Source organism: Choristoneura fumiferana, chromosome 26 (genome assembly GCF_025370935.1).
Source record: "Choristoneura fumiferana chromosome 26, NRCan_CFum_1, whole genome shotgun sequence".
Lineage (NCBI taxonomy): Eukaryota > Metazoa > Arthropoda > Insecta > Lepidoptera > Tortricidae > Choristoneura > Choristoneura fumiferana.
In genome coordinates, this window is record NC_133497.1 from 5,542,422 (window position 1) to 5,568,928 (window position 26,507).

General features: G+C 37.0%; 1 pseudogene; it reads left to right on the top strand.

Moving 5' to 3' along the window:
- Nucleotides 1-6,006: 6,006 nt before the first annotated feature.
- LOC141443048 (succinyl-CoA:acetate/propanoyl-CoA:succinate CoA transferase-like) overlaps nucleotides 6,007-26,507 on the top strand; it is a 30,210-nt pseudogene continuing 9,709 nt past the window's right edge.

Here is a 26,507-nt window from a genome sequence, read left to right on the forward strand (position 1 = left end):
ATAAAATGCAATGCGCCTACAACCGGGGAAGTCGACAGAATCAGCGATACACCTGGTAGTAAGCAAAGCGGAACAGGCAATAGAGAATAAAGAGCTCTGCCTGGCTGCGTTTCTGGACGTGGAAGGAGCATTTGATCGTACAACGTATCATGCCATCAAAACTGTGCGGAAGACATGGCATTGAACCCACTATCTGCAGATGGATGGAAAGAATGCTCAACAGCAGACTGATAACTTCAACCTGCTAGGAGAAGAATTATCAGCCACAGCCACAAAAGGATGCCCTCAAGGAGGGGTTTATCGCCCACGCTATGGAGCTTGGTGATAACTCGCTACTAGAGGATCTCAACACAGGCCCAGTACAAACAGTGGGTTATGCAGATGACCTAGTAATACTTGTCAATGGGAAATTCCCAAACACAGTATCGGGAATCATGAACGTAGCTCTAAACAAAGTAGAGAGGTGGTGCAAAGAATATCACCTCTCCATAAATCCGAGCAAAACGGTGGTAATACCATTTACCAGAAAAAGGGACCTAAAAAGCATACAGACTTTAAGAATGTATGACAGGGAACTAAGACTTTCCAATGAAGTAAAATATCTTGGAATAATCCTTGATAAAGGACTTAACTGGAAAAAACAGGTGGAATACACAGTGACCAAAGCGACGAGAGTTTTTGGCATGTGTAGATCCGCATATGGAAAAACATGGGGACTGAACCCAAAAGTACTGAGATGGATCTACACCATAATGGTGAGACCCATCATACTGTATGGGTGCCTCGCCTGGTGGCCTAGGGCACAACTAAGCACATGTAGGAATCTACTGGCAAAATCCAGAGAATGGCCTGCATGGCTATCACAGGGGCGTTCAAAACAACGCCGACAGCAGCAATGGAAGTCTTACTGGACTTACCACCACTGCATATTGCTATAGAATCCGAAGCGCGGAAGTCGTTGCACAGAATGAAAATGTACGGCCTGTGGAACGATTCCGCTCCAAGGACAAAGCACACTAAAATGGAACAAAACGAATACCTTGATAGTATAATGGCGATGGGTTGCGACAAAATGCAACCAAAGTACATATTCCGAAGGAACTTCAAGGTTCATGTTCCCACAAGGCTGAATGGGCAGAAGGACTGACACTGCCGGAAGGCAGTGAAAATTCATGGTACACGGATGGATCTAAAATGAAATCCGGTACAGGAGCCGGCATTCATGCCAAGGACTTTAACAGTAGCGTAAGCATGGGAAATTATGCAACTGTCTTTCAAGCAGAGACGTATGCAATTATCGCCTGTGCACAGGAGAATATAGATAGGAAGGTAAGGGAAAAAACCATCTATATACTCAGTGACAGTCAAGCAGCCCTAAAGGCGCTCACATCGCCAAAGGTTGACTCAAGACTGATCTATAATGGAGTACAAGCACTAAACAAGCTTGGCAGACGCAATAGAGTGAGACTGGTTTGGATCCCAGGACACAAAGGCTTCATCGGAAATGAAAAAGCAGATGAGCTAGCAAGGGAAGGGTCAATGAACAAAAACATAGGGCCCGAGCCGTATGTGGGACTCTCACAGGGAACCATGAAGAATGCCATAAACGACCATACCAAACTTAAACACCAACAAGAGTGGAAAACACTGGAAGGTCTAAAGCATTCAAAACGATTCATCGAAAATGTCAGCACAAGCTGGACTAAAAAACTCTGGACACTCAGTAGGAAACAACTCCGACATATCGTCGGGGCATTCACAGGTCACTTCAATACTAAACACATACTAGTAAAGATGGGACTACAGGACAATGAAGTCTGTAGAATATGTGGCGAGGAAGACGAAACAATGGAACACATTATGTGTGAATGTGACGCCCTCGCCAGATCAAGAATGAGACTCTTTGGCGACGGATACCCCGCACCAGGAGACTTTAAGGCACTACCGCTACGTCAAATCATCCAATTTATGGACGAGGTGATAAAGGCAATAGAGTAAGTGCGAAGGAGGGGTAATTACACAAAAGATCCCTACGGGTCGAAGTGTATCCGCAAGGACCCCTAACGATAAGATAAGATAAGATAAGATGTTGGAGCATTGCCTAGTGTCCATAGTACAAGCTTTGCTTAATTTGGGACCAGGTCAATTGGTGTCAAGTGTCCCGTGATTTTTCTCTTCTTCTTCAGCGCGTTTTCGCCCACTGTTGGGCATACGCCACTCCAAACTTTCTCCGGTGATTTTGATTTATTATTATTATTATTATTTTGCCTGGGTTGATCGTGCCAGCCTTTCCAGGGACCTTCTTGTGTCAGCACTATGTGTTTGATCTGGTCACATCCCACTTAATTGTTTTTTGCATTTGATGAGAGTTGTACAATCACTTTTGTGTAGGTATAGGTTGTAATAAGACTGAAGACCCCATTCATTTTCTTTTGGAATGTGATCAGAATAAGGACATAAGAGACAGGTATTTGGTTGGTATGGGCTTGTTCAATGGTGTAAATGTAATTCTAAGTCAAGCGCTTTCAGAAGAAGCTATACTGATTTACAGATTCATTGTACAGGCCTTTGCATCCATAGACATGGTTTTAGTGCAAGGGAGAGCGTAATATCTGTAGTGTGGTGTATATATCTGAGGTTCCCCATGAGGCTGACATAGTCACATTTGGTGTGCTAAAGCCCGTTAAAATATCAGTTTAAAAAATATATATTATTATTAGTTACTGTAATGAAAGGAAAGAAAGAAAAAAAAAGTTATTTCCACAAAAAAAACACCAAATAATACATTTATTTCCCTTAACCCTTCCCTTCCTGCTGGCATTGCTATACAATCTACTAATCTACTGTATGAAGAAACACTTTCAATAGTTAGTTTCTTTTCATTGCATAAACTTAGAAATCAAATTTTCCCACAGGTCCAACAAACTGAAGACATGATTAAATGATACTTATCAATTTGAACTTGATGCCTCCACATATTGCTAAAAATGAGTCTTAACTCTTAACAAAGTGATTCTGTTAGTTTTTTCTTTTAATATAGGTAACCTAGACAGCCATTTTTAGAGGGTGGTAACATTAAGCAGAATGGTGCACCCTTCACATTTTCATTGTTGAATGGCTTTACAAATGCTAATGAAATTGTCTGGGTTGTAGAGTTCAACAAAACCAGAATTTCTGTATTGTAATGAAAAAGACATCAGTGAGTCAAAAATTAAATGAATAATAGGATGAACAGCTACAAATCAGCTGTTTAACTAAGGAAACAGAGCAATCTATAGTTTTTTTTTTTTCATAAGATCATAATCACATGATCACTGAAAAATGGAAATTATTGAGATAAAAATCTATGCCTTACATTATTGACTTACATAACTTTTCTTATGTTACTATCCCATCCAAATAATCCCATAGAAAAATTGTATTAAATTAAATGTCAAAGAAAACTTTACATAGATATTACATTGAAAGTTAAATGTTTAAAAAACTTAAGCTTTAATTAGAATTAAAATACATCATCACAGTAATTCCAGAAACTTAACTCGTCTGCTTTTAAAATCTTCACAAAACGAAATCAAGCATCAAGTCATATGATGCCAATTGGACAGAATCATGCTTATCAAAATTAGCACCTACCACATAGAACATAGAGCCCTCTTCAAAGCCCTTCTTTGTCCTATGACTAGGGGAACAAATTCCAATGGGACGAGATGGTGGGATAAAAGAAAGCGTCGAACGGAAGTCACAAAAGGAAAAAAACTGGAAACCAAATTACGAATTTATAAGATTTAAGATTTATCTGTAAACGAGATAAGAATCCAAGGTATTTCAGTGTCTGCGTAAAGGATAAACTTCGGGACGCAATGAAAACTTAAAAAGGGAAGTTTTAAAGCCAATTATACTAAAAACAAATAACAAAATACCAGAGTAAGGAACCACCAAAATCAATAATTTTGACGTTCCCGTGATTGACATCCAAGCCATTTGCAATAGGAATATCGATAAATAACTTGTACTTACTCAGACGGGGCTGGGATATGAAGTCCCTGGACACTGCCAAAACATGTTCCTTGTGCGCTTGAGATTGGGAGAGAGTTTTAGCCATTTTGGGTAGAGGCAGTCCGCTCAATAAAACACTAAACTGCGCTGCCCTGTCCGCCTGAAAACTGACGAATGGAAGTATTGTCTATGATCCTTCACGTGCCATCACGTGATCTCATCACAAGATGACGTTACTCTATGTCACTAAAAATAAATAAAATAAATATAGAATTAAATTAGTTTTTTGTTTGATTTATGTAATCTTAAAATGTTATTCTTTAATGAAATTAATTGAAAAATCTTGATGAATTTTGCTAAGTATTTTTTATTATTATTTATGAACGCAGCCTATGGTATTATAATGTTGGTATGGAATGATGGTTGCTTTTGTTGGTAAACTGGTTTCAAAACTGGCACATTGTTCAAAAGTCGTAATTCTAACTGGAATTTAATTATTTTTCCTATTAATTCGCAGTCAAAGAGTATATGTTCGCAGTGCAGAAGGACATATTTCGCAGTTGTTCAAATTATTTAAGTGTCAACCTAGTACATTACGCATTTCGGGCAAAAAGGTACTCTTAGCACAAAATAATGTAAGCAGTGTTTGTTTTATTTTTTACAAGTTTTTGTAGGTACCACGTACCCAGCATGTACCCAGGTACCTTTAAATGCCGAATTACACGTTAATAACCCTAGAAGTAGGTATAATTTTGACTTTAGTATTTTATTACATAGATAATTGAAACTAAATAAAAGATTAAGTATATAAAATACAAATTGCCTAGTTTCATTTCTGTTCAGTCTATTAAAAAGATATTCAAATTCCTTGTATTAGGAAATGCTTCTAAAATTTTGGACTGGAAGTTCACCTACAGTTCTACTATATTCACGAAGGTAGAGTAATAAATATAATAGATGTATAGACCACGTGTTTTGATTGCAGAGCACGAAGTCCTATTTAAAAAAAAAATGGTCTGATTTTACGTGCGATAAATAGATTTGAGACCTTATTTTTAGGGTTTCATACCTCAAAATCACGCTATTATTTTTATTTGAGCCGCTTGTATCGAGCCACAAGAGAAGGGATAATTAATAGTATGTCGGTCGAGGATAAAATGGGTTCGTGAACAAATAATCCACATTGTTTTTCACTTCGGTTATGAGCAAATTCTTCTACTAATATAGTTTTAAGTATAGTAAATAATTTTGTATGTATTTTATGTGTACCTAATTCATGCATGACATGGGCAGAAGGCGGTGAGAGAGGATCAGAGGGATCAGAGGAAGCACATTCCCTAGTTTGAACCTAAAAGTTGAAAATAAATTACCAAAGTTATTTTAAAACATTATAACCTGCCTGAGTGCAAAAACATTTGCTTAAACGGAATGAAAATAATATCCTGCTTTATAATTTGTTTAATTAAATTAGAATAAATGTAATTCTACTTATATTACGAAAGTGTGTGTGTGTGTGTGTGTGCGTGCGTGCGTGCGTGCGTGCGTGCGTGCGTGTGTGTGTGTTTTGTATATGTTTGTTACTCCTTCACGCTAAAACGGATGAACTTATTTATATTAAATTTGATACGTAGATAGCTGGAGACGTCTGGTCTGGAATAAATAACATATAGGCTATTTTATGAAGAAAGATCACGATATACATTTTGGGAATTCCCAGGGATTTTCAATAATTGTAACTACCAGATCGAATAAGTTTACGCGTGCGAAGCCGTGGGTAAACTCTAGTTAAATATATATAAACGGTGACAAATCAAATTTAAAAGTCAGATACAAGGCTAATACAATTTGATTAAAATTAATTGATTCTAAAACTAAATATTATTGCAGGATTTGTTTTTATTCGGTCGTTTTTTATCGCGACATGTTTTCAAACTTGGCTCCATTACACTCCCGTATAGATTTACCATTAGATTACAAACGTCATTTCTGATCATGTTCATTCCAAGTTCATTCTTTCTCATTCTTCGGCGGCGGGCCGACGACGCTAACGTCGTTTCTACTGTTTATTTATAATCGGGAGGTGTGTCCAAAATAAACATTTATTATTTCATCGCAGTCAATCAGTATAGCGAGTTATTCCCTCATAATTATTGTTACAACTGTAATTACAAACCGCCACCATGTCTGTGATGGGAAAAATAATTCCTAACGTTTCAAGCCGCAATTTCGGTCGTATAAGCGCGGTGCTGACGAACCGGACCTATTTTACGTACACCCAAGAATTATCGCAGCCTTTGGATAGAAAGCCGGAATTCCTGACAGCTAAACAAGCCTTCGAGAAATGCCTAAAGTCTGGTAAGTACATACTTGGAATTACTTGCTTGTTATTACACACCATTCGTGGTACCACTGCTACGTAATGGGTTGGGAATTGAAGACCTATTATCGATGATTAGGCGGTATACTAGGTATCCCACTAGGGTTTATGCTACAACTACAACGTCAAGGCACAGTACAAAGTTCAATCAAATAAACAGTTAAATATAGAAGTTCTTTTGTACGCGCCTTGAACTTTATTTAATGCTAATAACTAACATACTGACGCTTTAGTGGTGTATTTTGAGCATTTATTTATTCTTGCTCTGTATGACTCATAATTTGACCTTCCTGTCTGGCAATTAGTTTCAAAATTTAGTATTGATTTAATTAAGCACAATGAACCTAGAGTATCTTTATTCAGTAGACTAGACACCGTATCTTATCACGTGAATTGGAATTAACGAAATAAACCTACCTTTACTGCATTTTGAGTATGTAACGTAGATAAAAGCCTTGAAACCTCAACAAGGTTGTTATTCGACCACAAAAGTTCATCTTCATCATTATCACTTCATCCCAGCCTATATACGTTCCACTGCTGGGCACAGCCCTCCTCTCAGAGTAGAGCTTCAGCCATAGTTCCCACGCGGGCCCAGTGCGGATTGGGAACTTCACACACCATTGAATTGCTACGCAGGCTTGTGCTGGTTTCCTTGCAATGTTTTCCTTCACTGTAAAGCTTGTGGTAAACTTTAAATATTAAAAATTTAGAAAAACTCAGAGGTGCAAGCCAGGGTTTGAACCCACAATCTTCAGCTTGAGAGATTATAGGGCAAACCACTAGGCCACCACTGCTTTCCAAACTCCACCTTATCACTTATGCTTAAAACCAACAGGCAAAGTACTCATACTTCCACTCTTGTCATAAAGGTCCATTGGCGCCATTGGCGGGTCTGATTGCTTTCCATGAGGCAACTTGCCTGCTCAGTAGGGCTACTACGAAGTTCGAACATCGAAGTTCGTATCATACTGTCCCGCTGATGCTAATATTATTTTATGAGAGGGAGACGGACGGTACAATACGAACTTCGATTTTCGAATTTCGTAGTAGCCCTACAGTTTCCCTATATTCACTTAAAACACTATTGATATACAGAAAAGTTATTATACCTCACACATAAATCTTTTATGACCTGACTTCTTATCTTGAGAATTTTAGTAAGCAATGAAACCAATATATGTATTTGCCAAAGAAATCGTAGCATAATCGATTTTGAAAAGGTTCCACTCTAGTATATGACTTTTGATTTAGTTCCCCCAACTGTATAATAGACCCTCCTATTAAATTTATTGTCTTAACTATTTTAGGGCTCTGGCAAATAATTTACTTCTACAAAAGGGTTTAGTTGTCAACAATCTAGAAGAACTGCTGTGTTAACTTAGCATCTACCTAGTAACATCCATCACCCAATAAGTAATAAATTCAGATATACTTATCTTTTACAAATATCTTGGTCTTGCTTATCTTAACAGACACATAAAATGTTATGTCACATTTTGACCTAGCACTTCAGTTTAACATATTTACTTGCTTATGATGTGATTATGATATTCAATACTGCTGTCAAACAAATTATATCAAGTCAAAGTCAAAATATCTTTATTCAATTTAGGCTATAACAAGCACTTATGAATGACAAAAAAAATCTACCACTGGTTCGGTAAAACCTCTGCTGAGAAGAATCCGGCAAGAAACTCAACATACATAATAAAGCATAATAAAGTAAGTAAGTATATTTTGCAGTTACTCTTCAGAACAATATGCTTGTCAAGACAGTCATTGCCATATTTATTATGAAAAGGTTCCACATCGACCACAATCCAACTGGACTACATGTTTTGATCAGTAGCAACTATGACCCAGTTTATGTAATAGCCCTTGAGACTATTTGAGCTTGTTGGTGACTGGCACCTGCATATTAACATAGTAAAACAAACTGTTTGTTTTCCTTATGTCACAAGCTGTGAAGAATTTTATTTAAGAAAGCTGCTTTTGTACATTGTTGGGTAAAACATTACAATATTTAGTAGTGTTCTGGGTAAAAAATATATTGATTTTCCGTCAGTTGGCATATCAAAAAATATTGGACACATTTTTCCTTTTGTTAATCAAACAAAACATGATGAAGAAATAATATAATATCCTTGCTGTAATTATTTGTATAGGAAACTAACAGCATACCTAGACCGTTAAATTTGTAACTACATTTTGTTATGTGCAATTAAATATTAAATAATACCTCATAACTATTAACTAAAATTTTATTTTATCTGCAATAACAACAAATCATATCAGTTATGTATCGTTTATTTATTACTTTTTAAATTATCAAAGGTTACAATACAAAGTGCAGAAGTCCACAAGCATATTAATCTGTTTTTCTTAATCCAGAAACATAAATAGCTTTGTGTAAATTATCAGTTTGAAAAAACAACGTCCTATATTATCAGTTCATTATCAAACACTTGGCACTTTGCTATCCTTCATGCAAAACTATATATTAATACAAGATACTTTTCCAAAGACGTATCTGCATTCTTGTAGCTCTTCCAACTTTTACTTTATAAACCGACCAATAAGGTTCAATTTGAAATGATAAAAAATAGACACTTTTTATCAAATGATGCTTCAATTTGCAACTGTTGGGTCCCATTCCTTGAAGTTAAGTTACTTAATAGAGGTCTAGCTGATTAGGCTTGTTTTCCTTTTCAGTTTTTATTTGAATTTTTTTTTAAACAGTTTTTTATAAAAAACATTTTCATACTTTTTTGATGCTCCTGTGAATGAAAGATTTAAAATGTTGTAACGCACGCGCCGCGCGCGTGCACACACACACACACACGTGGATAGACACAAAAAATTACAGCACTTTTAAAGGTATCAGATATTATTTCAAATTCTGAGTCCAGTGCCCACCCTTTTTTATGGGCGTAAGGGGCATGTTTTTGAAGCGAATGAGACTTAACCTGTACCCTATTTTCATCACACTTGCTCGTAAACAGTGTCGTAACATGCAGGCTACCTTAGTTGTAACCCCCAAAAAAACTCGCGACCTTAATGTGCTTGTCATGAAACCGTGGTCGGTAAATGAGTCATTGCGCGTACACATTGTCTTGTCATGAAGCCCAAGGTCGGTCAATGAGTCCGTGCCCGTACTGATTGGTGCTGCGCGCGCTCCTGCTGCAGACTACATGGACCACATGCACACGCACGTTGCGGCGCATGCCGAGGGAGGTTGAGGGCGACGTTGCCAGAGCACAGCCTAAGGTATCGCCAATATTTGGAAAGAATTATATTTTTCTTTTACAGATATAAATTTTACTTGCAAATGTGATGAAAAAACATTGTATGTCGCACGGGCGGTACTAGAATTACGAACATCGACTCATTAAAGCGCTCAGTCTTCGACTTCGGGCTTCTAATAGACTCTCGTTCGTAATTCCTTATTTACCGCCCTTAAGACACAATGTACTATTGTGGCCAATTTAGATTATAGTCGTCGATATGTACACGCGAGTGGAACCGCGGGTATAGGCCAGCTGTACGTAATGAATGCAGGATTTAATTCCATTGCCACGACGAATCGTACAATAAACTGTTTTGTTGAAATAAAAAATAATTGATGTTTTAATGTAAATATATGTGTAGATAAGTAGGTGTTTACTAGAGTTGCCGCGAATAGTTGTAATAGCGAATAGTCGAATAATTCGCTATTATTATTCAACATTAACATAGGAATATAAATAATAGATTATTTGTTATCGAATGTACCTATCACGCTTGTAGAATCATTAATTTTTTAACTACTGTAATCTAATTTTTTCGAAGGTTATGAGAAAAGAAAATGAAGTTAGGAAATTGTAATGTATTGTAACAAATAACAAGAGAAAGAGATGTACAAAGGAAATCAGTTAATCAGTCTCACATTCTGGTATTATACTGATTTTACATTTTTAAATGCTTGCAACCCATTTCTTCTACGTTATATACCTACCTATTTTACGGTGAATACCTACGATACTTAATCACACCAGCAATTCTGTTCTGTTTTATCAGAAATACTATTTTCTGAGGCAGGTTTGATGTATGAAAAAAAGCGCAACCGACTTGATCCTAGTCGTGCAGAAAAACTAGTTTTTTTGCACCACAATCTGCCCCTTTCGGATTTTAAATATTAATTAAAAAGCCTAACTTTAACATGACTGATTTTTGTATGACATTTAATATTAATGATACTTAATAATTATTTCAGCCTTAAAGTGATTATTTAAGCCTATCGTTTTTTTCCTTTAAAAGTTTATTTTAGATAACTATTCGCCGCATGTCGAATAATAGACATTATTTGATATTCGACAAATAGCAAAAAAAATGAGGAATAATGCCGAATACCGAATAATAGCGAATATTCGCGACAACTCTAGTGTTTACTTACCTCCTTTGAAAAGTTGCCGCACGCACTGATCGCATAAAAAAGCAGACCGTAATTATTTAGATAATACTTGACTATCATCATCCTCAGAATGCAAGGGTATTCCCACGCACGCGGGTCCAAATTTGATTGAGAAATGAGAACGCACGCACGCACGCGCACACCCACACAGTATATTAAATGTAACATTTCCCAAATTATTTTAAAAAAAGTACAGAGGTGACCCCGGGTTCGAACCCGCGATCCCGTGCTTGAGATCAGCATGCCCTTGGGTAGAGCAAGAGTGAGAGGCGAGAGCTCTAAGCGCCAGAGAGTAAGGGGTGCCATTTTCCAGTTTCCAGCACAAAATAAAATTATGATGGTGCCTTTTGTGGGCGCGGAAGCGGTGTAGCTCCTCTACCTTGATCAAGATTGGTTAAGGTCGTGGGTGAGCAAAGCAATTAATAATATAGGTACATTATAATAGATCCATACTAATATTATAAATGCGAAAGTGTGTTTGTGTGTATGTTTGTCCGTCTTTCACGTCGAAACGGAGTTGAAGTTAGGCAACCGATTAAATAAACACATACTTTCAAGACCCGAGAACAACTTTCGTGTTGTTTATACAAATATCTGCCCGACCGGGGATCGAACCCGGAACCTCAACCCTCACAGGCTCATAGTCAGGTTCTCTGACCACTTGGCTAGTTTTTTTTAGTTCCTTGATCAAGTGCTAGAGCCGAGGCGGCGCTGCTTGAGTGAGATGCCATAGGCCAGGCCAAATCATTATGCTACCACACCACATCACATCTCTTCTTTCTTTCTTTTCTAATATAATACGAGTCCACGAATTTATTACGTATTTTCCCTAACATGTAATTATGATGGCCGATTTCTTATTATTACCAGTTAATAAACAAACCATTTTATCTTATGTTTATTTTGAACGCTGTGGGAGTGTCTCCATAGCTGATAACACTTGTGTCCGGTTATTACCATAATAACTACGTTATGGCCGTTGAATTATCATATTTTTTATTATTGCTCTATGAATGTTGAAATAAACACGTTTTTAGGTATTCTTAGCTGAGTCTGTCTGATTGTCTCTTTATTTGTACGGGCATTTTGCTCAGTAACTATGTACCTATGGCCTATAATTCGGCAGGCACTGAATGTGTTAACGTCTTTGTAAACTTCCTATGTTCAAGAAAAAAATGTCACCCTTACAAACTAACTTGACCCCGCTCAGTGCAAGCGTTCATACAAAGTAGAACAACACATATTCCGCTTCCGCTGTGTCGTGTCGCTTGTGCTTGTGGTTGTGCCACGCCATGCTTGTCATCTTGTATACTTATAGTAAACATTGATAATGATAATGCTAAGGGGTTATTTGCCATGTTGTTAACTGAATTGTATGACTTATCACTATGATACGTTTATGGGTCAAAGACACCATTAAAACTTTCAGTCATTAATGTATACTAATATAAATTCGATTTTTTGAAGTGTAAATTAAGAGAATTTGGGTGAAATTTGGTAACTGGATTTCTGTAATATGATTTGATATGTAAGTAATAGAAATTATTTGTTATTTCTGTTCAATTCTTTCTATTCTATTCTTAAATGTGTTTTTATCAATTTCAGGCTTAAATTCCTTGTTAGTTACATTTCCATGTTAGGTTTAAATGTCGCAGAAATTATATTGTGGTCTTTATTGATGTTGCATTATAAACAAAACAGTGCCAAATTTTTAAATTCCTGTTCCCGTGGGAATGTCGGGATAAAAAGTTGCATATGTGTAATTCCAGATGTCAATATTCATATCAAATTTCATCCAAATCTATCCAGCTGTTTTATTGTGAAAGAGTACCTAACAAATTTACATACACACTCAAAAACGTTTATATTATTAGTAGGATTAGTAAAATCTCACTTCGGATTAAACAAAACTAAAAATTAAAATAAATATTTAAGCATAAAGTCAAGTAAAAGTCATCATTTCTAACAACAAACTCGCTAATTGCTGCACGTAGGTACTACTGCTTGAAACGCATCTTATTTTTGCCGCAGACATGTTTTGTATTTGTAGAGGTTATCAACCCCGGCGAGCATCGAGAAATAAACACCAGCACGAAAGTGAAACTGCAATGCGGGCACAAAATCCAGTATTAACACATACCTGAATGTGTTAATCTTGCCGTTACCTGCGGCTTTGTTCACGTTAATTTTTAATAAATTGCTGTGGCAGTTAAAATTCCGCTATTCTACTTAATTCCCATGCCGGAAATTTCAAAAACTACGATCCAAAAGAGAATAAGTCGATGCAATTTAATAAGATAAATAGAATTTGGAACCTGATGTCAATCCGTAAGGCTTCGTAGCATTGTAACTAGAGATGTGCCACAGTATAACAAGTTTGCCTACAGTAATCCGATGGAGACGTCTAGACAGAGCAATCGTGCGGGGCGTGAGGGGTGAGTCGCGGGTGGGTGGAGCCCCAGCTGCATACTTTGCCGTTATTAGTAGCTTGGGACAAGTCTTCTAGGGCTATCGCGTTTTTTTAACATTTAAATTTATAATAAAATTTATTATGTCGTATGCACATACGACATGTACTGTGAGTGCGTGCAAATCTTAATCTCGCATGAATTAGGAAAAGAACTAAGATTTCATCTATTTATATAATTATATTTATTTATTTTTTATATAATTAAATTCAATAACAGGAACTTTAAGTCTGTTAAGTCACAGGTTAAGTCTAGAGACGAAAGTATTTGTCGGTTACTAATCTATAAAAGTATATTTTTTGGAAAAAAAATGTTTTTTTTTTATTTCAAAAATAGTATACTTATTTTGATACTTCTTACCCCTAGTAAGTATGCCGCCTCGAATTAATTTTCTTTTATATAATTTCGCAATACAAATATGTACCGATTCGTAAAAGACATCTACCTTCCAAATTTTATATTTGTGACAACCCTTCCTTACTTGCCTAAATACCTATACAGGCTGTGGTATCGCTCAACTTCAAAGGCGTCGGCCTACTGTAGGGAAAACTTGTTATACTGTGGAATGTGTTTTCCATGAATCGATAAGAAATTCTTCATTTACCTATCTTCGCACAGCACCGCTTAGTGGAAACCGTTGACTGGAGCAAGCCTAGGTAAATGAAGCGTTTCTATTCCACTAATATTAAAAATTCGAAAGTTTGCAAGTCTGTTACTTCATCATGTAATCCACTGAACCGATTCAGATGAAATTCTGTATAGCATAACGGTAGGTATAGCTTGAGTCCCGGGGAAGGACATAGGACAGTTCTTATCCCGGAAAGTTTCATAGTTCCCGGGGGATAGCGATAAACGAATTCTACGCCGATGGAATCACATCTTGAAACGCAGCCTAAAGCAGCGTTTCCACCAATAATGTGAGAGGGATGTGTTTTTCATTGACCAATAGGAACGCTTCATTTACACATCCTCGCACAGCACATCTCTGGTGGAAAAAGCTGAGTGGAGCGAGGCTAGGTAAACGAAGCGTTCCTATTGGTTAATGAAATAGTTATTTGTGTCACAAGGGAGCAAAATGGTGTATTTACGGCGAGGGCGTACATTGAATCCAGAATGTAGCGAAGGATTCTACAAGTAGAATCCTGAGCGTAATGAAAGATTCAAGTGTTAACGCCCAAGATGAAAATAATTTTGCTCCCGAGTGGCTCATACAACTTTTCACACCGAGCATTAAGAAACTTGAAAAACAATCTACATATTATTAAAGAACAACCAGCATAGAAAATGGCGTGGCTTTACAATTATCAACAAAAAATGGCATTTGCAATAAAACACCACTTAGAAAAGCCTTGAAGAAAAGTTGCACTTTGCTCCCTCTCGTCAGGGAGGAAAAGTTACTTTTCTGAAGGAGAGGTGTGAAAAACATATTCCTCGTAACACCCTCGAACATCTCGTGTGGAAACGCTGCTTTAATCGACTGTGAAGTAGACCCCGACTTATATAAGTACTCTGTGCCCCGACTAATGCTCTGACTCCTCGCCTTCCAGGACAGACGGTGTTCGCGCAGGGCGCCGCGGCGACGCCCGCTCCCTTACTGGACGCGATGACCGCCGTCGGCAAGGCCGGCAGTCTCAAGGACATAAAGGTCGTCCACATGCACACAGAGAAGGAGGCCGCGTACGTGGCGCCGGAGTGCAAGGACATCTTTAGGTGAGCTCTGCGTGTTCTGAAGACGATCATCAGCAATCCCAAGTCTTGTGGATTGTCTGACAGTAGCCAACTTGCACTTTTCAATCATCAAAACCAACAAAAGAATTCGAAGACTTATCAAGTTAAGACTACTGATTATAGCTGATGGCTTTCAAACTGGATCATTCAACTCCAAACTAGATGATTGCGCTTGAAATTTCCAAAGAAGCCAATGTCTGTGAGAGACATTTAAATACAGACCTAAAGCTATGGCATGTAAGATCTAAAAGTAATGTAAGTGGCTTTGACTTAAGATTATTTTCTAGATATGTTTTATCTGATGCTATCAGATAAACATGTCCTTTTATGACAATTTTAACATTGTTTGACATTTGCAAAACACAAGCAAATTTGTCGTGTATCCCAAGACATTAGAGTAGTTTTTTGAATTTTAATCTGCTGATCAAGTGTTAGTATGATATCACCAACCATTGTAAAGATGGTATGATATAAATGCACGCTGATAGCGTACTGTAATTTATATTTATTTAATTGACTATTAAGAATCGATAAGCAAACTGAACTTCAAACCATTGTAAATATGATTTAACACTTTGAACTTTGAACCCTTGCCATTTGTTAACAGTATATCTTAATTGACCCTTTGTCTTTGTTAACAAGTTTATCGTAAATACGCGCTGTTAAGTGCTACTTTATTAGCGCTTTTCATTACGAGTACAGTCACCAGCACCTATATGTGACACAACAAAGTGCGCATAAATATCTGATAAGGCTATTTTTAGCGCCTGTAGGTAGGACGTGCCAGAAATTTTTACTCGCTCCGCTGTGGCAGATATTAAAGCAGATAGCCACCTAGGGGTACAGTCGTACATGCTAAAAATAAATAAACAATACATACAACCCACTGCACTCCCATTTCAGCTTAACAGATCAATTTTCTTAGGATCCCTTGCCTCGCCATTACCGCGGCCACTACGTAGTCGGGACTAGCGGAGCTGCCGGGGACTCGGGTCCTGGTAAATAGTGCATCATCATATTTGTCATCATGAGGGACGGATGACCTGTTTGTAAACCACACCGAGGCTGCATTTTAACCAGAGATGTGCGAGGAAAGTGTTTTTCATGACCAATAGAAACGCTTCGTTTACCTAGCCTCGCTCCGCTCAGCTGTTTCCCATGGAAAACAAACACATTCCTCCTTTTGATGAACCATACTACTAGATTCAAGATCCCATACAAAATCAAAGCGAAAAGTGGCCGTGTTGCTTATATCATAGACAGTCTTATACTTATAGCTATATATCTGTTTGACCTTCTAAATTAATTTAAAATATATACCTTAAGTCTAAGCAACAAAGATCCAAATAATAGTAATTGTATATAATACTTACGACGTATCGTCATAAGACAAGCAAAAACGTTCGATTAACAAAAGAACATTCATCTTTCAAAAAGATGTCATTCTATTTTAGGAACAGGGTAATAATGGAGTCGCAATTATTATAAGACAGACAGTTTTTTATTTCACAGAAAATATAACACAAAAAATTACATATACAAATATTGTCATGAAACGAAATGTTCTTATAGATACTTAACTGAATTAAGTTAACTAATAGAAAATGGGTGATTGACAACACTTCAAAAACCTGCTTTCAAATTAAAAACACCATATTCAAATCGGTTCACCCGTTTAAGAGCTACGTACGGTGTCACAGACAGACACACAGACACACATAGCGGTCAAACTTATAACACCCCCCTTTTTGCGTCAGGGGTTAAAAAGACGACATAAATGTTTTACCAGATTTGATGTCATCGATTCGTTAATTCTCATACCGCTGCTTGCACTGTATTTTGTTTCACGAGAATCTGCAATTAACGGCAATATTATAATATCATACGGCTTGAACTTGAAGCTTTACGTCTTCTTTAAAATATAGCTTCACTTCACCTCGCCACACTTAATCTTATATTATTTTAAACATTTATGTTACTTTACCTGCAATTTTGGAATCGCCATTTTCCGTAATCTACGCCTTTGGCTATTTCCAACTATGTCAAATTTATCAAAATGAATCGAACATACAGTCGAATTTTTGTGCGGTCTGTAAAGTTCTTCTTCTCTTTCTCTCGCGACAATAGATGTCCATTCCGCACAGCGAAAAGGATCACTAGGAAATCTACAAAAAAAATAAAAAATAAAATTATTTTAAAATGAGAACTACTCTACGAATTTTTTGTTCCAGAAACACCGATTATTGGCAAGATGGTTGGCCAAACAATAAATTATTGATTTTTAAATGTAAACTGCCAATTTTTACGTACTTTAAATGAAATACTGACTTGTACTTACCTAAAGAAGGATATTCCTTCAGAAACCCTAGTGTTACGGTGGCTGTTTCCGCAATTTATAAATGAACATTGTGGCATTTTAACACGTCCGCACTTTGGCTCTGGTTGACGCGTACTGTCAGAAATAAGAGCACAAAATAAATTTGTGCTCTTATTTCTCTGGCCGTTTTCAGAGCTGTGACCTTGAATCTAGTAGTATGGTTCATCAAAGCATTCCTCGCAACACATCCTCGCACATCTCTGGTGGCCTGGTGGAAACGCAACCTGATATTGAACCGGTAAAGCGCGGCCTGGACATCCTTAACGAGATGGATGGACACCTTGGTTAAAGCTTTGGGTTCACGGTGGATGCAGGCCGCTTTCAACCTATGCAACTGGAAGTAGGCCTATGTCCAACAGTAGACGTCCTAAGGCTGATATGGTGATGATTAAAATGTCATGTCTGCAGGTCGTGTTCGCTCTTCATGGCAGCCAACGTCCGCAAGTCGGTGGCGGAAGGTCGCTCCGACGCTATCCCTATCTTCCTACAGGACATCCCAAGCTGTTCCACAGGAAGATCATCCAGCCCCGACATTGCTGTTATCCAGGTATATAGAAACTGGCACAGATTTACTCTAATCTCAATCAGATCAGATAAAGCCTTAGCACAGGACTTAGTTTAATGCAGTCATTAGGAGTTTCACTTCGGAATGAGAGATAATAAGCTGTAAACTCGTATACAGCTTCGTTTTGGTGTCTCAACAAAAGTCTTCTTCTTCTTCTTTTTTAAAATAGGCCTTTTTGTCCTAATTAATAGGACAATTTCGCCTCTCTCTGAGACTCCTCAAAACTCTCTTTGAGAGGGACGTTGTACGGTGGTTGTAGTTTTTGCAACTTGATATAGTCATACTTGTTAAGGCCATTTTTTGGCCGGATGCTGCACTTCGTGAAGAAAGCAAGCCGCTTGCACAGTGATAGTACAGACTAAACTGAGTGATTTGACTCGCAGCAGCGGAAGTTTCACCCCTTAGGAAAGAGATGGCGCCACTTCTTTAAAAATATTTCAAAAAATTCTACAAGCTAAAGTAATAAACCGATTTCAAATGTTTAATATCTCAAATGAGAGCCTATTATATACGTTACTTATAAAAAAATACAAAAAAAATATTTACAAAAAACTTTTGTCAAAAAAACGCCATCTTAAGTTTTTTTTCTTACCTGATTTGTAGTTTTTACTTGATTGCTTAAAAAAACTGTATGCAACATGAATGGTTTAATGCATGTACATATTACTGAGTACATAACGAGTATTTTAAAAAAAATCCGACACCGATACCTATCATATTTAACGAAATATGACAGTTTAAATGTGAGCACAAATTTCTTTAAAAAATATTTCAAAAAATTCTACAAGCTAAAGTAATAGACCGATTTCAATGTTTAATATCTCAAATTAAAGCTCATAACATTCATTATTTACAAAAAAATATAAAAAAATATTATGAAAAAACTTTTGGCAAAAAACACCATCTCAAGTTTTTTTTTCTTACCTGATTGGTAGTTTTTATTTGATTGCTTATAAAAACTGTATGCAACATGAATGGTTAATGCATATACATATTACTGAGTACATAACGAGTATTTAAAAAAAAACCGACACCGATACCTATCATATTTAACGAAATATGACAGTTTAAATGTGAGCACAAATTTCTTTAAAAAATATTTCAAAAATTCTACAAGCTAAAGTAATAGACCGATTTCAATGTTTAATATCTCAAATTAAAGCTCATAACATTCATTATTTACAAAAAATAAAAAAAAATTTACTGAAAACTTTTGGCAAAAAACGCCATCTTAAGTTTTTATTTCTTACCTGATTGGTAGTTTTTACTTGATTGCTTAAAAACATTGTATGTTATGCAACATGAATGGTTTAATGCATACTTATATATATTTTCTGAGTAAATAACAAGTATTAAAAAAAAACCGACACCGATACCCTTCATACTTCACGAAATATTTAAGTTAATTATGCACGCTTTTCTTACAAATAAATTTCAACGAAATCTTCAAGTGAAACTAGTACTCTGATTATAATGTTTAATGTTAAATGAAAGAAGAACGAAATTACCTAATTTATTAAAAAAAAAGTTTATTCCTGGTGTTACGAAAAAAATATAATTACTTTAAAATTAGTAATTATTAAGACAATAAATAAAAACTATACCGTTTCCGGCATAGTTGGTTCTTAGATGTAATATATATTGCTTAGTAGTTGGGCGAATTTATTTAAAATTAGCTTTTTATGTGATAGGTAGGGCTACAGCTAATAGATATGTCACATTTGAAATAAAGACTGAACATCAATGTTCATCAAATATTTAAATTAAAAACCTATAAGTCCTCTTCGGGTTCATCGGCAGATGTAGAACTGAAAAGGAAAAGTCGTTTTGAAGCACTTGTGCTATTCTAATACTACAAAATCACAGATCTTTTAGACACGGACTGTGTTGCTGTAATTACTGTTGAATTATTTTTTGTGCCTAGTTGATTACCATTAGATCTAAATTTTGTGCCTACCTGTGGAAATCAGTGGTCAGCATACAAAATAACCCTGCATTGAATATTATATTAACTTACTTTTGATTTGTACAGCCACCTTTGCAGGATTTACACTGGGCAGTGCATGGTAAGCTGACCCGACGACACCCACAACGCATGGTATCGCAGCCAGATTTGCAGCCACAATACTTAATGGTCCCAAGAGGCTTACTTTCCTTTGCCAACTCTCTTTTGCCTTAGTCCCATCCCCAAGAAGATGGACATGGTACGGAAACTTCTGGTTTCAGAGCGTTTCTCCATATTTGGCCCGCTTGGTAAGCTGCACGCAGTGTATGTTTATAGAGAGCATGTCCATACCTTGTCCATCTTCTTGGGATGGACTAAGGCAAAAGAGAAGGACTCCAGAATTGTCGGCAGTTATAGCGATTTGGTCGCATTAAGCCTCTTGGACATTGTGGCTGCAAATCTGGCTGCGATCCATGCGTTTGTGGGTGTCGTCGGGTCAGCTTACCATGCACTGCCCATTGTAAATCCTGCAAAGGTGGCTGTACAAATCAAAAGTAAGTTAATATAATATTCAATGCAGGGTTATTTGTATGCTGACCACTGATTTCCACAGGTAGGCACAAAATTTTAGATCTAATGGTAATCAACTAGGCACAAATATAATTCAACAGTAATTACAGCAACACAGTCCGTGTCTAAAAGATCTGTGATTTTGTAGTATTGGAATAGCACAAGTACTTCAAAACGACTTTTCTTTTCAGTTCTACATCTGCCGATGAACCCGAAGAGGACTTATAGTTTTAATTTAAATATTTGATGAACATTGATGTTCATACCTAGTCTTTTATTTCAAATGTGACATATCTATAAGCTGTAGCCCTACCTATCACATAAAAGCTAATTTTTAAATAAATTCGACAACTACTAAGCAATATATATTACATCTCAGAACCAACTATGCCGGAAACGGTATAGTTTTTATTTATTGTCTTAATAATTACTAATTTTAAAGTAATTATATTTTTTCGTAACACCAGGAAAAAACTTTTTTTTTATAAATAGGTAATTTCGTTCTTCTTTTCATTTAACATTAAAATTATAATCAGAGTACTAGTTTCACTTGAAGATTTCGTTGAAATTTATTTGTAAGAAAAGCGTGCACAATTAAACTTAAATTTTCGTGAAGTATGAAGGGTATCGGTGTCGGTTTTTTTTTATAATACTTGTTATTTACTCAGAAATATATATAAGTATGGCATTAAACCATTCATGTTGCATACAACATAAAAATGTTTATAAGCAATCAAGTAAAAACTACCAATCAGGTAAGAAATAAAAACTTAAGATGGCGTTTTTTGCAAAAAGTTTTCAGTAAATATTTTTTTAATATTTTTTTTCTAATAATGAATTTTATGAGCTTTAATTTGGGATATTAAACATTTAAATCGGTTTATTAGTTTAGCTTGTAGAATTTATTGAATTTTTTTAAAGAAATTTGTGCTCACATTTAAACTTTCATATTTCGTGAAATATGATAGGTATTCGGTGTCAAATTTTTTTAAATACTTATTATGTACTCAGTAATATGTATATGCATAAATCATTCATGTTGCATACAGTTTTTTTAAGCAATCAAATAAAAACTACCAATCAGGTAAGAAAAAAAAACTTGAGATGGTGTTTTTTGCCAAAGTTTTCAGTAAGTATTTTTTTATATATTTTTTTGTAAATAATGAATGTTATGAGCTTTAATTTGAGATATTAAACATTGAAATCGGTCTATTACTTTAGCTTGTAGAATTTTTTGAAATATTTTTAAAGAAATTTGTGCTTACATTTAAACTGTCATATTTCGTTAAATATGATAGGTATCGGTGTCGGATTTTTTTTAAAATACTCTTTATGTACTCAGTAATATGTACATGCATTAAACCATTCATGTTGCATACAGTTTTTTTAAGCAATCAAGTAAAAACTACAAATCAGGTAAGAAAAAAAAACTTAAGATGGCGTGTTTTGACAAAAGTTTTATGTAAATATTTTTTTTGTATTTTTTTATAAGTAACGTATATAATAGGCTCTCATTTGCGATATTAAACATTGAAATCGGTTTATTACTTTAGCTTGTAGAATTTTTGAAGTATTTTAAAGAAGTGGCGCCATCTCTGTTCCTAAGGGGTGAAACTTCCGCTGCTGCGAGTCAAATCACTCATTTAGTCTGTACTATCACTGTGCAAAGCGGCTTGCTTTCTTCACGAAGTGCAGCATTTTGTCTCTAACAAGTATGACTATAGTAAAATTCCAGAAACCACGTGGACACAAGGCGCGTTAAAAAATGTGAGACACGAGAGAAATATAGAATTTTTTGATCTGATCACTGTTTCACTGTTAAGGTTAATCGCCGCATAAAACACTATCAAAATTATACTTCAACTAGCCAAAGAAACAGAAATAGCAAAATAGATATTGTCTACATCCGCCGCCATGTTCGAATGCTTACAATCCGTTAGGGGCATACATGTCCAAATGTCAGAAAGTCCAGGTGTCACAATTGTCCATGGCAAAAAGTCCGAAGGATGAACGTCCTAAGGTGTTAATGTTAGCGTCAAAAAGTCCATGGTCAAAAGTGTCCGAAGGATTAAACGTACTAGTGCCTGAAAGTCCTAGCGTCAAAGTCCATGGTCAAAAAGTCCGAAGGATGAAACATCCTAGTGTCTGAAAGTCTAGCGTCAAAAAGTCCATACTCAAAAAGTCCGAAGGATTAAACGCCTAGTTCTGAAGGCCTGAATCCATAATGTCTCATTGTATAAAAATATGACTAACAAACTAAATGCATACAACCAAACTGAAAATAGATAGAGAGCAGATTACTCATCTGCATTATTTCCAGTCTGTATCTAAACACACTAAAACTCATTTGATTCTGTCAGCATTCTATTTCCAGTCACATGATGTGAGTTTGCTAACAATTAACCAAACTGAGACCCCATTCTCAGTAAGATCCAGATGCATCTATGATGCTTCGTACATGTCATGTCGAGTCGACAACCAATTGACCAGCTGATCCAGTCATGCAAGATGGACTGCCTCATCTTTACATTGACTCTTTCCATATTGTTATCGTATTGTCTACGTGGTGGCAGCTCTTATTGACGTGACAGTAAAGGCGATCGAGTCGAAAACAATTCGATTGCAATAGGTGTAAAAAACCAAATTAGAATGAGTGAGACCCCTGGACTCTCGGACATATGACTATCCGACATTAGGGCATTATAACCTTTGAACTTTTTGACAATGGAACAATGTGACACCTGGACTCTCGGACATATGGACTATCCGACATTAAGGCATTATAACTTCGGACTTTTTGACCATGGACAATGTGACACCTGGACTCTCGGACATATGGACTATCCGACATTAAGGCATTATAACCTTCGACTTTTTGACCATGGACAATGTGACACCTGGACTTTCTGACATTTGGACATGTATGCCCCTAAACGTACCAATCGAATCAACAAAAGTCTCATATCATATTAAGATCTCGTGTTTGCGTCGTAAGTTATTCAATGTTACCAATATTGTAAAAAAAACATACGAACAACCGTTTTTGAGATAGAGGGCAGGACTGATTGCTATTCCGAAAATACAAACTGAGACATGGATGCTGGACCAGCAGTGGTGTAGGGGTTATAGCACGCAGCACGGATTTTTTGAGGACCTGGGTTCGGTTCCCAGTGCTGGTATCTTTTTCTGGTTTTTCTGTGCATCCATCTCAGTTTTGTATTTTCGATATGGTTTCACGGGATACCCGTAAAAGTAACAAATTTGGACTTGAAATAAAAATACAAAAAAGACTCCAAAAAACCAATCATAATAATTTTGATTGCTATTGTTATTCAGGTATCCCCTCAGACCACCACGGCTACTGCAAGTCTGGGGACCTCCGTAGACTGCGTGAGAGCCGCTCTAGTCAACTCTAAAATTATCATTGGTGAGTCACGACTCTTCTGAAAATTGATATCGCTAAAATCGCAAACCGAAATTTGATTTTAATCGGTTCATAGGTGAAGCGTGAAGAGATAACAGACAGAAAGACAGAGCTACTTTCGCTCTTAAAATATATGAAATGTATGCATTTTTTGTCCTGTCTGCCTACTTGTCTACTTTTATCCGATGTTTCTAACAACGGCAGAGTAGAATACGGGAGAAAGAGTGAGAGAGAAAATTTCAGGACTTTTGATGTTAAATATTGTATTTACTTAAGAGAAGTTTCCTGCCGGCCGCGCGGCCGCGTTAGGTATTCGTTTGCTGTCTTTATCGCTCGTGACATAAGCGCTCGCAGCCGTCCCCCCCATGCCTTCCGCAACGCCGTACGTAATTTATATCGAGATAGCTATAGGCTTTTCAAAATTTGGGCGGTTGAATTTTGGGTTTCGTTATCCTCATGTATACGAAAATTATAGCACAGAATAAATGATATTTTACAATCAAGAATATTCATTATATTTTCTATGCCTGTGGTTTTTTCAATTTTGTAAAAATGCTTTATTAGTCTGTAATTCTCGTGCAAAGTTGACATATTTTTTTTGTCGACTTTTGAGCTCCTGTAATTCTGATATTACACATTTATATGAAAATCTGAAAAACCACAGGCATAGATAATTACGTCTAGTCCATACTTACTAATTTCATCTATTTCTGTTGCCTAGTTTTCAAATGAGACCGGGACTACGTTTTTATGGAGAATGGACTGAAAGAGACTTCTCTTAATCTTGAAACTTCCAGCTCAAGTGAACGTGAATATGCCACGCACATTCGGCGATGCAATCATCCACGTATCACACATCGATTACGGCCGTCGAAGACAACACGCCGCTACCGGAGCATGGCGGCAAGGGGGCCAGCCCTGAGGAGATGAAGATCGGTCAGCTTATTGGCGACAACTTGGTGGAGGATGGAGCTACTCTTCAGATGGGTAAGTCGTAATAACCGTCCAAAATAGTGGATACCGTCCACTCTACTCTAAGATACAAGGGTAAGATACAGGGTGGCGTCTCTCAAGTTCTTAAAAGTTTTATACAAACCGGGAGGCGGAGCCAGGAAGAGGAGCGGGGAAGCGGGGCGGAGAAACGAGCATGAACGGGGAAACGAGCTAGCTAAGCGAATGGGAAAACAGTCCGCAACTCCGCTCGGCTACCTAGCTCCGCGACTTCGCAACTCCACTCCGCGTTACTTCCTCGCTCCGCTACGCACTACCCCCGCTCCTCTCTCCTCCCTCGCTCCGCTTCAGTGAACAAGCAGCCTTAGTCACGTTAAATCAAGGCAAATACTCAAGTAAACAATGAGTTTATAATATGTTCACTCTTCAGTATTCGCTTTTTCTTGTCAGGTATCGGAAGCATCCCGGACGCGGTGCTGTCCGCTCTGAAGGGCCACAAAGATCTTGGCATTCACTCGGAGATGTTCAGCGTCGGTGTCATCGACCTGTTCCGTCGTGGATGCGTCACTAACAACAAGTATGCTTACTCTGAAGTTGTTCTAAACTTTTCATCATCATCAGCCTAAGGCTAGGCTTTACTACGGCTAAAACGCCGCGGTTTTGTATCAAGTAAACTTAAAGCCGCCAGGCTGCTTGCCTTAGTTTCTTGATTCACAAAGTCACGCGGTTCAGAACCGCGGCGGTTTAGCTGTAGTGCGGCCTAAGCTTAACGCTTCTGTTTTTCTACCTTAGCACAGAATATATAATAGTACTGACGTACACAATGCCACGCTCGCCCCGCACCGTTTCGAGTTACCCCACCCCTCAAGCGCAGATTACAGGAAAACCGCAGGAAAGCAGTCGGGCGCGAACGCGATGTATGTCGGTCGCACCGTCGCACGGCACTAAGTTTGGGAGCAATAATTTGCGAACGAAATGGTGATATACTGTGCATTGTATGGGTGTTTGTCAACAGCCAAAGATAAAGAAAAGGAGTTTTTTTCGATTTCCTAATCTAAATAATAATGCTTTCTAAAAGTATCGCGATTAAATACATGAAATAACTAATTAGGTACCGAATAATTCGTTCAAGTTTGTAGTCATATATTTATTGTTATTTAAAATAATAATGCTTAAATACATAGACAAGACACATTTTAAGTAGGTTTAAATAAAAATATATGATTAACGATTACATTTATTTACACATCTAAGCTATACCTACATACCTATAGTACTAGGGTTTGGCGATAGTCAGCCCTGTGTGTCTTACGCACACATTGACGCGTGTACAGACGTTGTCGTGCTATGTAGATTCAAGAATGCGTATTTTGTATGGCGTGGCCGCCTGTGACCTTAGTTTGCCCAACGACCCCTTGAGATTTTATTTCTAAAGCTCCTTTTTTAGTACTTGCTAATATAAATAAATCAAGTAAATAGGGATGGAAGGTATGAATCCCAGACATAGTGTTTCACTATAGGCTTTTATATAGGCTCGAGAGTTGCTCAGCGAGTGTTTGTAATTGTCTTTGGTTTTGGTTTCAGGAAGAAGACGCACAGGGGTCGCATCGTGGGCAGTTTCTTGGTCGGTAACCGCGACCTGGTACGACTTTG